This window comes from Alexandromys fortis, unplaced genomic scaffold (genome assembly GCF_014885135.2).
Source record: "Alexandromys fortis isolate MF-2015 unplaced genomic scaffold, M_Fortis_MF-2015_v1.1 scaffold_30, whole genome shotgun sequence".
Taxonomy (NCBI): domain Eukaryota; kingdom Metazoa; phylum Chordata; class Mammalia; order Rodentia; family Cricetidae; genus Alexandromys; species Alexandromys fortis.
In genome coordinates this window covers 11,893,829-11,905,856 of record NW_026067922.1, presented here as the reverse complement: position 1 = coordinate 11,905,856, position 12,028 = coordinate 11,893,829, and the positions used below count along the sequence as shown (strand labels likewise).

At 51.6% G+C, this 12,028-nt stretch overlaps 1 protein-coding gene across 2 annotated transcripts in view; it reads left to right on the top strand.

Annotated features, from left to right (window-relative positions):
• Hpcal1 (hippocalcin like 1) overlaps positions 1-12,028 on the top strand; it is a 102,558-nt gene that overhangs the window by 41,016 nt on the left and 49,514 nt on the right. The window contains exon 1 of one of the 2 annotated variants that reach the window (XM_050141907.1): positions 7,183-7,201. The exons of the other annotated variant lie outside the window; for it this stretch is intronic. The gene's annotated coding sequence lies outside the window, so the exon portion shown is untranslated. Of the gene's footprint in view, positions 1-7,182; positions 7,202-12,028 lie in introns of those variants that run through there. 2 annotated transcript variants of the gene reach the window in all.

Here is a 12,028-nt window from a genome sequence, read left to right as displayed (position 1 = left end):
TTTCTGTTTTCATTGCAGCCCTCATCCTACTCCCTAGACAGCCCGGCCTCCTCCCCTCTCTCCTCCCTACTCCCTCCTCCCTCCTTCTGGTGGGGCTCAGGCCCTCTTGCAGATGGGAGAGTTGAAACACGTGTTCTCCTGCTCCCTGCACCCCACCCACCTTTGGCTTGCAGGATGCTGCAAGCTGTTTATCCTCCTCAGAGGAACACTGTAGCAGTAAACACTCAGAAGTCTCCCAAACCCTCACTCACCCTTCTGGGCGCTACTGGCGGTAGACGCCACTCGGGTGAGTTCGGCCCTCGTGGGTAGTTCAGGTGCCACCTGGGGAAAAGGATGATGCCTGCTCCTCGGGTCTGGGCACTGGACGAATGTCCTCCAGGACTTTGTATTTCCTTGTTTTGTCACGCGGCTGTGTTGGGCCCGCAGTGGAAGTGGGACCCGGAAGACGTGAATCATAAGGGTTTCGTGAGTGAAATGTGCCTCTCTTTGCTTCACTGTGGTTCCCATCACATTACCCCCCCCCACACACACACACATATTCCAAGCTTGGGTCCCAAGTGTGGACCAAAGGGTGTTGGAGACAGTGGCAGGGAAGAGGAAACCCAGTTTAAAACCTCTGTGCCAGGGCCAGTTAAAAACTAGACTCACAACCAAAATGATAAAAACTCTATGTCCACTGACCGACTAACTCTTCTTTCGAAGTGGCTCCTGTCACTCGGGGCTTCCAGGACGTGATTGCAAGGGGTGGGCACCATCCCCAAGGGGGGATACACCTGCTCTTGCAGGCTCCCCCAGACTCTCTCGAACCTTCTACTGGCCCCTATGTTCCCAGGTATGAGCACATGTCTGTCATCTGACTAATTATCCTGCACTTGGGGGAGAAGGCCTGGAATCCCCCAGACCTCCTTTGTGGTATGACTCCACCAGGCACCTGACCCCCAACATGGACACATCAACTTCTAATCCCTGGGTTCCTCCTCTCTCCGCCATCACCTGCATCACACCTATGCCTCTTCATCCCCAGGATTCACACAACCCAAGGCTCGGCGCAGCAGACCATTTCAGACCCTTTTTGAAAGTAGTCACGTGGCCAGGGAGGGAAGGACAGTGTTAGGACTACCTCAGAGCCCGGCACGCAGGTATGTGTTCCTTCGTGCCTTGATTCGGTTACTAGATGCCTGCCGTAAGCCTCGCCTGTGCTGGGGATGGAAAAAGGAAGGCTAAGGATTAAGAGCCAGCGAGACAGACTTGGAGCCAGCAATTTTATACACTCTAAGCAGCAACATTGCGTTTCTTTTTAAAGTCATCTGGTTTTGGCCGTCTCCCAGGAAATCGGATGTGTGTGGTGTGATGTGGCTCACGCCTGTTTGGTCTAGTAGCCCAGCATCTTTGCCAAAAGCTCACTGTGAAGTCCCCAGCAGCTGGACCACAGAGGTCCATGAAGGGCCTACCCAAATTTCAGGCAAATGAAGGAATCTGTTTCAGCACTGATTAACTCCCGCTGAGAGCAGCCCTGCCCTGGATGGACGCTCAGTCGGTCGCCCTCTAATGTTTCCTTTGTATTTTGCTGTTCCAGCACCCAGGAATTTTCTTGGCTCCCATGATGCTGCAGGCCATTGCAATGGGTGTTACTGAATTTCTTCCCAATATTACTGTGTCAGAATGGAATGCAAATCTTAAAAAAGAAATTTTATCATGGTTTTCCACTACTCTAAAAGTAATAACAAGCCAGGCATGGTGTGTGACTCATGTCTATAATTCTGGTCCTTGGGCAGCTGAGACAGGAAGATTGCCATGAGTTCTAGGCCAGCCTAGCCTAGAATGCTTGACCTTCATCCTTTAAAAAGGAAAAGGTAGGCCCTGGGGTGTGGCGAGTGCTTGCCTTGCGTGCACAAGGCTCTGGATTTGAACCTCAGCCCCTCATGTACCAGGCTTGGTAGCACATCCCTGTAATCCTAGAGCTTGGAAGGTGGAGGCAGGAGGATCAGAATTGCAAAGTCTGAAAAAAAAAATAAGGTTGGACTCCATTTCATGCTGTATAAAAGAATTAACTCAAAATATACCCCAAACCTACATATAATAAGTAAAACTAGAACACTCTTAGGAGGTAAATGAACCCAGACTTGACCTTGAATTGAGCCATCCCTGCTTACATAGGAAAGAACAACATCCAAAGAAAACACAGGCAAATAGCTGTGCTTCAAAGGATGCCATCGGGAAGGCGAAGAGAGGAATAACCAGGCTGCCGAGGCTCAAGGATGCTGGACTTGTATCTGGACTATGCAGGGAGCTCTTAGATGGAGTCGCAAAAGACCCTCACAAAAACGTGGGCTTTTGTCGTTGCACTGGCAAGATGTTTACAAAAGCCGCTTAAAGAAGAACGTGGCTCTAGGTCGTGGGATGGTGCAGCCCACATTTGGAGTGAAGCACCCCTCTTCAGTAAAACCTCTTTGGGAGCAGCCTCCTAGACACTTGCCCAGGGGCTTGTCTCCTAGGCAGTTCTAAACTCAGTCAAGTTGACGGTGAAGATTGACCAACACAGGAGATTGTTGAAAACCTTCAAGGACTTAGCACAGGAGCTCTGTTTCCACTCATCCTTTTCTTTCCTCAGCTCACACTCCAGCGGGAAGAGGTTTCCTTCCGTGTCTTCCCTTCAGCCTGCCCGGGACCTTCCTTTCTTCCCTCAGAAGGAACCTTGTGTCCACATTCATCTCGCTACAGTGTTACACCCCAGTCCTAGATCTCTTTAGCGTTCCTCTTGGGCTGGTCTCCCAGTGGGGCTTGTGTCGAGGATCCAAACTAGTTGTCTTGGTACTTGGTGACCTCATCTCAGTTAGCGGTCAAGGCTTTGCAAGCTGGGGCGAGATCCAGGCCTGTAAACTTCCTCAGCAGCTGCAGCCATCCCCGAAGATCATCTCTGGGTGTCTGAGCCTCAGGAGAACCCCAGCAACTGGTCAGTGTAGGCGCTGGGGGGGTAGGGGGAAGGAGCTTCACCTATTGTTTCACCAGCAGGTGTCAATCATTAGGGCCTTCTGTGCATCATAGCAGAGAAAATCTGCATCCCTGCCAGCTAGGGTGCTCTTTAATAGTGAATCCTGTTCCTTACATGTGACACTAGCAGAGTCATCGGAGAGGGTTGGTTCCTTTAGTAATTTTTGATTTGCACTGGTCAATGAGAAAGCAAACTTTGAAGGGATATGTCAGCTGTCTGAAAAAGTGGGTTGGGCATTGGTTGACCAGTCTGAGCAATGTAGAAACCAATCTCAATCAATCAATCGATCAATCAATCATGGTGGCAGAGAAGAGCCAGTGCTACCCAGTCCAACAATAACATCTTTGTATTCAAGGTCAAGGTGGAATGGAAGGGAAGACCAAGACCAGGCCAACAATGGCAGGTAATAGTCACCTGGCCAAATTCCCAAACCCCTGGCTTTTCTTTCTCATGTGCCTATTTCCCCATGTTTCCTTATCTTGTACCTTTTTCTGCGTTGGGAGCTGAGTGACATGTGGCCCGTGTGTCATCTGGCCAGAAGGCTATATATGGCAAATGTCGCTGAGTAACCCTGCAGGGCTACCAAAGGGAGGACCCCCGAGGTTCAGTACCCTCAGGATCCTCTCTGGTTCAAACATCCGTGATGACGTGTCTTCTAAAACACGCTAGCAAGAGTGGAGATGCCTCCATATCTTTATTAGATCAGCCAGCAAGAAGCCAGTGTTCTAAACATCACGACGCTGCTTCCTTCCCGCTCCCCATGTCTCCTTCCCACTCCTCTGAGCTGTTCGCAGAACAATGTTATTTACCCCCGTTTGTTTTCTCCGCCTGATGTTTGGAGAAGAAAATCAAGAGATCGTGCTTTCCCTCCTTCCTCACCCCATTCCCAGCATCGCTAACAATAAGACTAGCTTCCTATGAAACAGCAGCCCTCTGTGCAGAAAAAGGTGTGTCTTGGCAGGAGAGGGGAATTATAAAGGAGCAGTTGGGAGGGCTGGAGAGGCATAGGAGAGAGCTGTTCACTTGTGCAGGACCCTGGCTGTGGCCTAGGGCCCTGTTGCTCCTGGACAGACTCTGAAATGTACTGAAGCTCACCCTGCCTGGAGACTCCCTCCAAATTTACACCTGACCCACCTTGATGCCTCGTGGTTAGGCATCCCTGAGAAGGGGCCTCCTCTTTCCTTAGAAGAAGAGTAAATGCTAGATAGGAGGAGCATGCGCAGGCCCCGTTTGTAGCCTGGAACATGGCTACCACTGCTGAATGCCGATGGCCTCAGCTTGGTCAGTAGAAAATGGGTGTATAGTGCCAGCAGGGTGTTGAGACAGCCCTGTTTCTTCATGGAGAACAGGGGGGTGGGGATTGACAGTGAGGAGGAGACTATCCTTGGAATTTCCTAGTAACCATGGAGTAGTCTCATGGTGAACAGCTGTGTGCAGGTGGCATGGGGAGGTGGGAGGAGCCTCTGTGCTCTCTGGATGTATGATCGGCAGGGCTGGCTGGGTCCACCAGGCAGGCAGTTCTTAAGTAGAGAATGAGAAGGTGAAAGGTGCTGGCTTTGTTCCCAGAGAAAGTGTCTTTAGGTGCCTGGCTCATGGCCTCTCTCTCCCCGTTTCTCCCATGTATCTGTGGGCATTCTTTACCGCCCTAGGCTTACTCACCAGGCAGGATGGGGCCAGCAGACACCTCATGATGCCAGGCTTCGCCTTGAGTTGGTAGATCCCTCACTGCAAGGGCATGCCATGAGCAGATATGAGTCCTGCCATCTTGGAGCCTACCCAGACTGTAGGCTAAAGTGACTGTGAGGGACTGTCCCAGGGCACAGCGCACTGGCACAGCATGGTGCCAGGACCAGGGAGGCTGACTGTGGGGGACTGCCCCAGGGTACAGCACACTAGCACAGCATGGTGCTTCAAGGTTTTCCACAGGCCCTTAATGGTAATCAGTTCACAGGGTGACCTTGGTTAGTAACAGAACAGGGGTTAGCCAGAGAGGTGGTGGAAACCAACTGGCTTTCAGTTTGGGTCTACCGTATAGTGAAGAAGCCACCAAGGCATAAAACCCCTTCCTTCCTTCCTTCCTTCCTTCCTTCCTTCCTTCCTTCCTTCCTTCCTTCCTTCCTTCCTTCCTTCCTTCCTTCCTTCCTTCCCTGCCTTTTTGTTTGTCCTTTTTTCTTTCTTCACGGGGTCTCATGTAGCCCAGACTGGCCTTGGATTCTCTGTGTAGCTAAAGATGGCTTTGAACCTCTGACCCACCGACCTCTACCGCCTGACTGCTAGGAGTACAGACGTGGATCAGCACACCTGGTGCTGGAGGGTGGGTGAGCCCTGAGCATTCTGCCGACTGGGCTACACTCCCTGACCTTTTCCTAGAATTTCAATCTGTGTTCCTAATGGCCTTCAAATAATTGGAAGGGAGGAATTCCAGAGAAAGATCTGGAATATCCCATCCTCAGACTGGACCCGTCCTGCCTTCAAACTTGAGTGATTCTTGGAGTTAGTGCTGGGATCAGACAGGGAGGACCCAGTACTCCAGGTTATCAGCCAGAACATATGGGGACAAGAAGATGGTAGCAAGCAAAGCCTTTAATGCCAGAGTCCTGGTTCCCCAAGAGGCCAAGCCTCAAGTTCCTTGGTGTCTGTTTCCGTGGACACACACACACAGGATGGGTGAAATACTAGAGGAGGAGAGAATGGGGCGGGGGGCTTTCCCATCATGCCCCTGCCTCTGGCTTGCAGCTTTCATTCATTGGGGAGGTGACCATGACGAAGGAGCCTGCTCTGTGTCCAGCCCTGAACGTTCAGAACTGCCACTGGCTGTGCAGCCTGAGTGGGAACAGTCAGTCCCTACGCTTGTCTGCAGGGGTCAGCGGGCTTCGCTCTTGTATGAAGATGGTTTCTTTACAGCAGGTTTCCTGCCCCTTCTCCAACCCAGACTCTGAAGCTGCTGGCTGCCTGATGTCTTTTGGCCAAGCCACCAAGGGATAAGGAGGTTTGAGCCAGGGCTTGGGCATACTTATGGTGGTCTGTCTTAAAGGGTATGAGTCAGAGGGCTCCTGGGCAGGGAGGGGCTTCAGGGCCCTATGCATCATGGGGAAATCAGGGGAGCTGGTTTCCCAGTCACACAGCCCTTCTATGGTTGTTGTTTTTTTTTTTTTTTTTTTTTTTTGGTTTATTTGTTTGTTTAATTCCAACACTCTGAAGAGTGCTTTGGTATGTTGGGCCTTTTACTTTTCCAAATGTAATATCGAGAGTTGTGGTCCCCTTTGCAGTCTGACCCCTCTGTGGTCATGTGACATCATGGCAAGGGAGGTGTTTAGGACTTGGGGTGATCTGTAGATGGATGAGTGGGCAGAAGTCTTGGGGTTACCCTCTAGCCCACTTACATCAGCCATTCTGATGACTCTGAGATTCCGTTAGCCTTGCTTAGGAGTTTCTGGAATGGGTTCCTCGGGAACTGTATTAACACATTGCCACCTGCACCCCCTGATGTGGCTTTCCAGTACAGAGCAGCAGAGGGCTTGGGGGGCAGGGTGCTAGGGAGAGAAGAGTTGGGAGAAGGAGTGTGCTGAGGAGTACGGTACAAAGTTAATCCTCCCAGACTTATGAAGTGTTCCGATTAGCCCAAATCCTTCATTTAAGAATATTTTATTTTAACTGGGTTTGGTAGCACACACCTTTAATCTCAGCCGGGTCTACAAAGCAAGTTCTAGGAAAGACAAGACTACACAGAAAAACCCTGTCTGAAAAAGCAAAACAAAAAAAAATTTTACTATTTTTTAAGTTATGAGTATATGTGCATGCATTTGTGTGTGTGTGTGTATGTGTGTGTGTTGTACACACGAGTACAGTGTCCTCAGATCCCCTAGAGCTGGACTTGGGCACAGTTGCGAGCTCCCTAGCATGGTCACTGGGAATTGAACTTGGGTTCTCTTGAACAGTTCCTACTCCCAACCACTGAGCAATCCTCCAGCCCTGGGAATCTTTATTTGGAGAGGTCAGTTGCAGCTTGGACACCCTTGGCCAGGTCAAAGGACTTGTTTACTCTCCTTGTTGCCCCGTGGGGCTGTGGCTAATGAATTCCTACTTCTGGACCTTGATCCTCTTGTCTGTTAAACAGATTGTCACCCCTTTCCTGTTTGCTGTCTGTTGGGGTCACCTAGGGTGTACGGAACATATAATGCCTCAAGGCTGGCTCCCTGTGTGACCTGGGTGAGTGATATCTATACTGGGCTTATGAAATGATGGGCAGGACCCGGTGACTCAGGGTGCCAGGATGTGGGAAAGTTTCCTGGGGAAGATGCCAGGCCAGGGTCACAGGGCAGGCCCTCTGCAGGAGTAAGGAGACTGCATTAGATCCTCAAGGGTGCCTCGCCTAGAAGTGGATCCTCTGTCCTTCCTGGGAATAGACTCCCAGCACCCAAGATGAAGAGAGCACAGAGCAGAGCCACGAACTGTATCCTGCTTGGTGTACATCCGAGCAGGTGTGGGGGTTGGGCCTGGGGCTCACAGGCTGGCTCCTATCAAGGTGACTTTCTGAGCGTGAAGGAAAGGCTTCAAGCTAGGTACACAGGGATTAGGCCAACACCCTCCTGCCCTCCTGGGTGTTCTGGGATGTCAGGGAAGGGAGGGGATGATGTAGCCCAGTTGCTGGAATGTTGTGGTCCAGAGGTAAAGGCTGGGGCTTTGTGGGCTTATTCAGGAGGCCAATGGGTAAGTTCCAGGAAAATGGCTGGTGGGACTCCTTTCCACTGTAAAAAAAAGTCCTCCTCGCTCCATGCCACCTCACCCCCCCCACGCTGCGTCAACCCCATGCCACCTCACATCCCCCCCCCATGCCGCCTCACCTTAAGTGACTCCTCGCATCCTTCCCTCCTTGGAGAGGAACCAAGCCCCCAGCACCTGTTACCGCCTTCTCGGTGATTCTCTGACGTCACCCAGGTGCCACCAGATAGGCAGCAGATGGCCTGATTCCGCTGAACATAACTTGAAAAAGACCCCAAGCCCCAGCCGCAGGGTGGCAGGGGTTTCTTGGTGTCTTAGCCTTTCATGCTGAGTTCTGGGATTTAGCCAGATTGTCTACACAGGGAGGAATGAGGTCTCCAGGGGTCTGCGTCCTCTGGCTCCAGTCTGATGTGGGGTCCTCAGGCAGCAGGGCTCTTGGTCATCTCAGTGGGTCCTGGGGTAGGATGGCCCTGCTGTGAGCCCCATCGGGTAGGATAGGGCTGACAGAGTTGGGGTGTGCGTGCGTGCGTGTGCGTGCGTGCGTGTGCGTGCGTGCGTGTGCGTGCGTGCGTGTGCGTGCGTGCGTGTGCATGCGTGCGTGCGTGCGCGTGCGTGCGTGTGTGTGTGTGTGTGTGTGTGTGTGTGTGTGTGTATCTGCTGTTGGAACAGGTGAAGATAAGTAAATTTCCCCTCAAGGGGCTCTTTCTGGGGGCCGAATCCCAGGGTGGCTGCCCCTTTACCGTCTGGTGGGTATGATTCTCTTCAGCCCCTGTGTTTGCCTTCTCTTAGCTGCTGACTAACCCAAGTTCTCACTGTAGCTAACCCGGTGTCCTCACCTGGACTTCCCACTGTGAGCAAAGGGGCCCTTCTGTGCTCTCCTCATGAGTGAGCGAGACTCATGACGGCTCATATGGGGTGCACGGTTGGTCCAGCAGCCAGGTCAGGATCTCTGCGTTCTGAATTCCTTTCCTCTCCCTGGCTCTCTATGTTTTCTCTTGCTGGGTGTGTTCTGTGTCCTGTGAGCCTTTCATCGAGCTCAGGCTAGACTTGCATATAGACCAGGATAGATACCAAATGACAGAGGTACTCATTGCCTGGGTCTAGAAAAGGACTCACAGCTTTCCATGGCCTGGCATACTAACAGCCATTCCCAGGGGTCATCTGAGATGTCCTACACCTGATCTTACCACGCCTGGCCCTTTTGTGATTGGTTTCTCCCCCATAGTCTACTATGTGTCTTTGCCCCACCCAGCCTCAGCAGCTCTCATAGAAACAACTTCAGGGGTTCTGCACCTCGTGCCCCAGCTCTGAGAACCTTCACCAAGTGCTGTGACTTCTCTGGCTAACCTACATCTGGAGCGCTCGCAACTCCAGGATCCCACAGTTCCATGCGCCCTGCAGGCCTGCAGCCCTGGGTATCCATAGTCCCGGGCATCCTGCATTGGGGGTGCCCACAGCTCTAAGCTCCTACGGCCCCCTGCCTCAACAGCCCGGGTGTCTCAAGTCTCAGATGCCTTTTACTTCATATGTATGAACAGCCCATGCGTCCTGGTACCCTCAGTCCCCAGTCTTAAGCATATTCCTAAGCACCCCCCCCAGTTTTCCCAATAGCACCTAGCATCTCCAACCCTGCAAATCCTGCCCCATGGCACCCACAACCCTAGACTCCCACGCTTCCTTATCCTGAAAGCTCCAAGTGTCCTCTACTCCAGAACTTGTCCTCCCAACAGCCCCTGTGTCCAGAGCCCTGAGCTTCCTGAAACTCATGTCCTGATAACCCTGAGTATTCTGACCCCAAGTTATAAGAGCCGTGGGCATTCTGTCCCCATGTCCCCACAGTCCCAGGCTCCCTATACTACATGGTGCCCTGACTTCTTCTTGCTTCTTCACCAAACCTAGCTTGATGTGATTTTCCAGCATACCTGTCTTAGAGTAGAGCCTTCAGCTCAGGGGAAAATACCCACAATTGGGGTGCCTGATCTAAAGTCAGGGCAGCCTTGACTTTATCTACATATGCCCAGGAGTTTGCTAGGATGGGAGCAGCCAGTGCTAGGTTGGTGCAGGGTCCTTCTGTGTGGGAGGATAAGGCTGTTTGCTGGTGCTAAGAGAGGGTGTGGGAGCCACACAGTGATTGACTGGTAAGGACCTGGCAGAGGAAGCCAGGAGAGGGACTGAACAGTGCCCCTGAGGCACGGGAAGGAGACATTTCTGAAGGAGAGTTCTAATTGCTTCTCTGATATGCTGTCATCTGAAGGGTCTATGTCTGAACACACTGACCTCCTGACAGTTAGATGCAGAATTATATGGGGTGTGAGCAGCTGGCATGGGGTTCTGGGAAAGGCATTTTATTAGCATTTTCAAACTAAACTTAAATATTCTTATTGTAAAAAAAAAAAACTCATGAATATCCAGAAGGAACTTGAAAAGTAAAACACTAATAACCACTATAAGCTTGCATGCAGATTTAGATGTAAATGTTAGACTTGGCCAAAATTGCCATATAAGTGCCAGAGAAGTCGCAGAGCCCCATGGTGCCTGGGTAGGTCCCACAGAAGACCTTGGAATTGATGTCACAGTGAACCCTGTGGTGAAGGGGAGGGGCTGGTGAAAGCTGTGACAATTGTCATTGCTAACCAAACAGTAAGCTGAGCTTTGACACTTACCTGTACTCACCACCACCACCACCACCACCACCACTGGCCACCACCTACCCCCCACCTCCACTCCCCACCCCCACCTCTACCCCTGCAGGAGTCCTCAACCCTCTAGGCATGCCTGTTTCCTTTCCTGGAACTTGGGTCACATTCTTTTTGGTTGGCATGCCTCCTGAACCGTGGCCAATATTTAGCCACCCTCCTTGAAGTCTTCATCCTGTGCCAAGGGTTCCTTGGACCTTGTGGCCTTGACCATCCATGGTCGCACGGGCTGGGGCTGAAGGTCAGTGTGTGCAGGGGGACCCCGACAGGAGCCTGTTTACTGAGCCGCTGTGCTTCCTGTGCCCGCAGCTCCAAAATGACATTTCAGGAATTGAATTACCGACATTTCAGTACTTGCAGAATCCAGGAATAGATTATTTGATTATATCTGTTGGAAGTCATCCCCACAACTGACTTTGGTTTCTCAGCCAACAGCTAAACCGAGTGAGGAGGGGGAGACAGCAGGGGAAGGCCCTCATTATGTGGCTCTCCCAAACGCACATCTCACAAGCTGGCAGCAGCTGGTGGCTTACCCCCAGTCTGGAAAAACCCCTGAACTCTGCTGCACCAGGCTGGACCCAGACTGTGACTGCATCCCAACAGGCACAACATTACCGGGCCAGTGTGTGTCACACTGCTGGGCCCACGCAGACTAAAAATGCCATTTTGATGGTAGCTGCAGCAGCCAGAGGCACCTCTCTCTCTCTCTCTCGCTCTGTGGGACTAGGAAGAAGTGGGCCATTTAGGTCTGCTGTGTAAAGTCAGGATCTGTGGCCTGATTTCTGTGACAAATCTTCCAGGAGTTGTCGGTCTTAGGGCTCCTATCTTTCAGGGCCCAACAGCTATTGAGGAAATCTCTGGTTTTCCTTGGGCTCAAGGTATCTACAGAGTATATGGAGGTCCCAGGAGGCGCTTCTGGGTCCTGCAACAATGTCTCCGTTTGGAGCTCTTATCCCAGCAACAATGTTTCTCTTTGGAACTATAACCAGCTTGAGATGGGAACATAGACACTTGGTGCTGCTATGTTGGGGCACTGGCTTTCTGGTTGCTTCATAAATGGAACCCATTGGAAACACTTGTGAACACTTGCCCTGGGTCAAGAGCAAGTTCATGAGTACCAGAAGAATGTAACTCTCTCCCCAGGGCTCCCAACACCCAAGCTGATTTCTGGCAGGGCCTGATGGTAGCCTAAGTACAGTGGGGGAATAAGCTTTGTCCCTTGGAAGCCGTCACCATTTGCCTATTAATCAAATAATAATTAATAGCTCCTCTGGGGAAAGCTGAAATGAGCTAGAAGGAGGCACAGACTCAACCAGGCAAGAGCTCGTTATTCAAAGAGGTCAACTTAGAGTTTTAAGAAAAGGAGGCCTGTCCTCATTAGGCCACCCCCAGGGTGTCCTTGAAATGTGCTACTTCTTGACATCCTGGAAAGAAAGAAAAAAAACCAACTCTCATTGTGCAGGTGTCTACCTGGGCCACTTATCTTCTAGAAACGACCGGGTTAGGCCTTTGGAGTGGTGGGGCTCAAATAGGATGCTGGCATCCGGCCACCTCGCCTTTTGTAGAGCCCTGGGAGCTGCATAGCAAACCCAGATCCCCTATCCCTCAAAGTCCTCTT